Source organism: Somniosus microcephalus, chromosome 9 (assembly GCF_052327205.1).
Source record: "Somniosus microcephalus isolate GS21.2 chromosome 9, FLI_Smic_1.0, whole genome shotgun sequence".
Classification (NCBI taxonomy): domain Eukaryota; kingdom Metazoa; phylum Chordata; class Chondrichthyes; order Squaliformes; family Somniosidae; genus Somniosus; species Somniosus microcephalus.
In genome coordinates, this window is record NC_140995.1 from 220,000,796 (window position 1) to 220,006,521 (window position 5,726).

At 49.0% G+C, this 5,726-nt stretch overlaps 1 non-coding gene across 1 annotated transcript; it reads left to right on the forward strand.

Moving 5' to 3' along the window:
- Positions 1-5,178: 5,178 nt before the first annotated feature.
- Positions 5,179-5,265, forward strand: trnastop-uca (transfer RNA opal suppressor (anticodon UCA)). Its single transcript has one exon. It is a non-coding gene; the product is annotated as a tRNA-Sec (tRNA).
- Positions 5,266-5,726: the final 461 nt, after the last annotated feature.

Genomic DNA, 5,726 nt, shown 5'->3' on the forward strand with positions numbered 1-5,726 from the left:
AGATGCTGCTGGCCTCCCTGCAGTTTCACGCCTCAAACGAAGAAAAAACGCCAGCACCAAATACGGGAAAGGAAGACCGAGCCTGAGGGATGTCCCATGGCCGCGATGGCGGTTGGCGATTCCGGGAAGCTCCTTTACATTACCGATTGCATCTCGGGCCAACGGTTTTTGTGCGACACAGGGGCACAGTGTAGCATCCTTCCCGCCTTTGCCCTCGACATCCGGATGGAGAGGCATGGTTTTCCCCTCCAGGCCGCCAACGGCGGTGCCATCCGTACCTTTGGTAAACGGCGGGCCCAGGTGTGTTTCGGCGGACAGCGTTTTCAATGGGTCTTTATCACTGCCAAAATCTCGCAAGCCATCCTTGGCGCGGATTTTTTATGCGCCAACAGCCTTTTGGTGGATGTGAGAAATCGTCGACTGATTAACGTGGCCACTTTCAACTCCATCCCTTGCTTCCACAGTGCAGTTGTGTCGCACGTGGTCTCCTGCGCCTTGCCTGCGCCTAATGAATTAACTCGCCTGCTCGGGGAATTCCCGGAACTAACCAAGCCCACTTTCTCCTCCTCGACCGCCAAACACGGTGTGGAGCATCACATCGCTACGACCGGTCCTCCAGTTTATGCACGGGCTCGGCACCTAGAACCCAGCAAACTCGCGGCCGCAAAGGCAGAGTTTGCCGCCGGTCGAATAGTCCCTGGTCCTCACCTCTCCATATCGTCCCGAAACCCAGTGGCGGATGGCGGCCATGCGGTGACTACCAACGCCTTAATGACGTCACAACTCCCGATCGGTATCCAATACCGCATATCCAGGATTTCTCCGCGCATTTGGCGGGAAAGTCGATATTCTCCAAGGTCGACCTCGTACGTGGATACCATCAAGTGCCCGTACACCCCCAAGACATCCCAAAGACGGTGGTCATTACTCCCTTTGGCCTGTTCGAGTTCCTCCGGATGCCATTTGGGCTCAAGAATGCGGCGCAGGCGTTTCAGCGCCTGATGGATTCGGTGCTGCGGGACCGTACCTTTTTATTTGTCTACCTTGACGATATCCTGATCGCCAGCTCTACCAAAGAGGAACACACCTGCCAGTTGCGCACCCTCTTTCGCCGCCTCCATCAACATGGCTTGATAATCAACCCGGCCAAATGTCAGTTCGGCCTACCACAAATCGATTTCTTGGGCCACCGCATCACTTCGGAAGGCGCGATGCCGCTTCAGTCGAAGGTAGAGGCGATTACAGCTTTCCCACGGCCGCAGTCCATCAAGGCCCTCCAGGAGTTCCTGGGTATGGTAAATTTTTACCACCGTTTCGTTCCTAGGGCTGCGCAACTTATGCAACCACTCTACGAGGCTCTCAGAGGACAGCCGGGAAAAGGGCCCGTGGTTTGGACGCCTGAGATGGACTGCGCCTTCAGCGACACAAAGGTTGCTCTAGCAAATGCAACTATGTTGGCACACCCACTGCCTGGTGTCACCATTGAACATAAGAACATAAGAAATAGGAGCAGGAGCAGGCCAGTGGGCCCCCCGAGCCCGCTCCACCACTCAACAAGACCATGGCCGATCCGATCCCAACCTCAAATCCTCTATCACTCTGCATCCACCCGAACCCATGTGATCTCCCAGGAGAGGCGAAAAACCAGATAAAAGACCCCATGGCCAATTTGGGAGAAAAAAATCTGGGAAATTCCTCTCCGACCCATCTAGGCGATCGAAATTCTTCCAGGAGATGACTCTGTCCCTATATTTTCCACAGTACTTACCTTCTGTAAAGGCTATCTCCACCCCAGCCAGGAACAGGAATAAAACCATCTCCTGAAATCTAACACAGAATTAGAACACAGTAGGAGCAGAACCAGGCTACACGGCCCTGGGCCCACTCCACTAATGGAGCAATGTGTCCATTGCTCTCACGACCGACGCTTCTGACCAAGCCATAGGAGCCGTGCAAGAACAGTGGGTAAGCGGCACGTGGCAGCCACTGGTGTTTTTTAGTCGGCAACTACGACGTAATGAACGCAAATACAGCACGTTCGACAGGGAGTTGTTGGCGCTGTTTCTGGCTATCCGCCATTTTCGATTTTTATTAGAGGGATGCCAATTCACCGCGTTCGTGGATCACAAACCACTGACGTTTGCTATGGCCAAGACCGCCGAACTGTGGTCGGCTCGACAGCAGCGACAACTTACCTTTATTTCGGAGTTTACGACCGACATTCAGCACGTGGCCGGCAAAGACAACGTGGTGGCTGATTGTCTTTCGCGTGCGACCATCCAAGCCGTTCAGCTGGGAATAGACTATTCCCACATGGCTGCCGACCAAGCAACCGATCCAGAAACACAGGCGTTCCGCACCGACTCCTCCTGCCTCCAGCCAGTAGATGTGCAATTCCATTCAGCAGGCACCTCCATGCTCTGTGACGTCTCCTTGGGAGATCCCCGCCCGATCGTTCTGACTTCCTGGCGTCGCAAAGTTTTTGATGCCATACACGGCCTTTCGCATCCTGGAGTGAAGGCGTCTCAAAGATTACTGGCATTTAAATTCGTCTGGAGAGGAATGCGTAACGATGTCCGCGACTGGGCTAACACCTGCGTCGTTTGTCAAAAATCTAAACTGCAACGGCATGTAAAAGCCACATTGGCCACTTTCGAAGTGCCAGAACGCCGTTTTGACCATGTCCACGTAGACCTCGTTGGGCCGCTTCCTCCATCACAAGGTTTCACACACCTCCTGACCATGGTCGACCGCACTACAAGATGGCCAGAGGCGGTTCCTTTGGCATCTACTACCTCCGCTGATGTCGCCAGGGCTTTTATCTCCTTGTGGGTCGCACGTTTCGGTGTCCCGGCAGATATTTCATCCGACCGCGGTCCCCAGTTTTCGTCCGAACTTTGGAACGCTGTAGCCTTAGGTTTGGGCACCAAGCTCCATCGCACCATGGCTTACCACCCGCAGGCGAACGGGTTGTGCGAACATTTTCATCGGTCGTTAAAGGCATCGCTAAGGGCCAGCCTGCAGGGCACCGCATGGGTGGATCGGCTCCCGTGGGTTATGCTTGGCTTGCGCACGGCGCCTAAAGAAGATCTGCGGTCATCTTCTGCGGAGCTGGTGTACGGCCAGCCACACCGGGTGCCAGGCGATTTCCTGCCATCGCCGACTAAGCCGTGGTCCGCAACCGACCAACTCAGCACCCACCGGGAAACAGCAGACTCCTTTCAGCCAATTCCAACGTCGCACCATGGCCTTCCTTCCTCTCACATACCAACAGAGTTAATGCAGGCTGAGTTTGTTTTCGTTCGCCATGATGCCCATCGCGGTCCACTCAAGCCTTCTTATATGGGCCCCTTCCAAGTACTGGAGGCAGGCGACAAGAGTTTTTTAGTTGACATCGGTGGCAAACCCGACTACATTTCAATTGACCGCCTCAAGCCCGCGCACCTGGACCTCAGTCCTCGTGGAGCCAGCATTGAGCATAGACCTGTTAGTTAGTTCTCCTGCGTTTTGATTGCCATTTCTGCAAAACAGCATTAAACTTCGTTTGGTTGACAGACTGACTCGATCTCAGTCCTTTGGTTAGGAATCTAGCAATTCCTACAATATATGACTTTCTATGCCATCATCTAAGTTGTTAATAAATATTGTGAATAATTGAGGCCCCAACACTGATCCCTGCGGGACACCACTAGTCACATCCTGCCAATTTGAGAACCCGCCCATTATCCCTACTCTCTGTCTCCTGCCGCTCAGCTAATTTCCTAACCAGGTCAATAATTTGTCCTCAATTCTGTGGGCTTCTACCTTAGGTAACAGTCTCTTATGTGGGACTTTATCAAATGCCTTCTGGAAGTCCATATAAATAACATCCATAGACATTCCCCTGTCCACTACTTTAGTCACCTCTTCACAAAATTCAATCCGGTTTGTCAGGCATGTCCTGCCTTTCACAAATTCATGCTGGCTCAACTGAAAATTTGCGAGGTGTTCAGTCACCCTATCCTTAATAATAGACTCGAGCAATTTCCTGAAAACAGATGTTAGTCTAACTGGTCTATAATTCCCTGGTTTCCTTCTCCCGCCATTTTTAAAAACTGGAGTGACATGCTCAATTTTCCAATCTAAAGGGTCGGTTCCTGAATCGAGAGAACTTTGGAAGATTATAGTTAGGGCATCTGTAATGTGCTCACCCACTTCCTTTAAAAACTCTGGGATGGAAACCATCTGGTCCTGGGGATTTGTCATTCTTTAATGCCATTATTTTCTTCATTACTGTTATTTTACCTACATTAATTTCACTGAGTCCCTGTTCCGATTCAATATTAGTTTCTTTGGGATTTCCAGCATGCTGTCCTCTTCTTCTACTGTAAATACTGACACAAAGTAATTATTCAATGTGTCCGCCATTTCCCCATTGTAATTGACAATATCACCACTTGCAGTTTTTAAGGAGCCAACATTGCTCCTGACCACTCTCTTTTTCTTGATGTGACGATAAAAATTATTTGTATTAATTTTGAAATCCCTTGCAAGTTTCTTTTCATACTCCCTTTTTGTAGCTCTTGCTGTATGTTTTGTAACCCTTTGCTGTTCTTTGTATCTTTCCCATTGGCCAGGATCTGTGCTATTTTTGTTTGCCCTTTCCTTTAGTTTGATTCTGTCCTTTACCTCTTTAGTTGTCCACGGCTGGGTTTGTTTGGCAAGTGGAGCTCTTGCCCCTCAGGGGTATAAACTGGTTCTGTATTATGTTAAATTTCTTTTTTTAAACATCTTCCACTGATCTTCTGTCATATTACCCAGTGACAGATTTGCCCAGTTTACTGTGGACAGTCTCTGCCTCATCCCATTGAAAGTCGGCCTTACCTAAGTCTAGAATCTTGTATGATTGTTTGTGGAGCTATTTCCCAGTTGTTTGTAACCCAGAATCAGTGGGTTGAAATCTTGCTTTGTGATATTAGTAATGGTCATGATAACAACAACAACTTGCATTTATATAGCGCCTTCAACATAGTAAAACATCCCAAATCGCTTCATAGCTTGACACGAAATTCCATTTTAACTGTCGTGATTTGACGATGTGTCGAATGAATGAGTCAGAGAGAAAAAACAAATCACCACAAGTTAAATGTGATGACCTTGTCAGTGGTTTATATATTGATGGAGTGAGTTAAGTACAATGTCTGGATGAACCTCAGTGGTCTGGGGTGCAGGCTTCAAACCTGTAGCTGTCTAGCGACAGAGTGGCTCGATTCCACCTTCCAGGCGGTGTTCTTGACTCTCATCTTCAATAAAGACTTAAAAAGAATATTCTTTCCATTTAGGCCGGAGTGTGACTGCTCACAATATATACCAACAACGGCTTGTGTTTATTGAATCTTACAGATGCAGAGGGAGGCCATTTGGCCCGTCGCGCCTCTTTGAAAGAGCTGTTCAATTTACTTCCACATCCCCAGCTTCTTCCCAATAACACTGCAAGTAAGTTCTCTTTCAAATAAATGTCCAATTGACTTTTGTAAGTTTGTGTAGGAACAGAGGAACATAGGAACAGGAGCAGGCCGTTCAGCCCCTTGAGCCTGTTTCGTCATTCATTGAGATCATGGCTGATCTGCGATTTAACTCCATATATCCGACCTTGGCCCATATCCCTTAATAGCTTTGGTTAACAAAAAGTTATCAATCTCCGATTTAAAATTAACAATTGATCTAGTATCAATTGCCATTTGTAG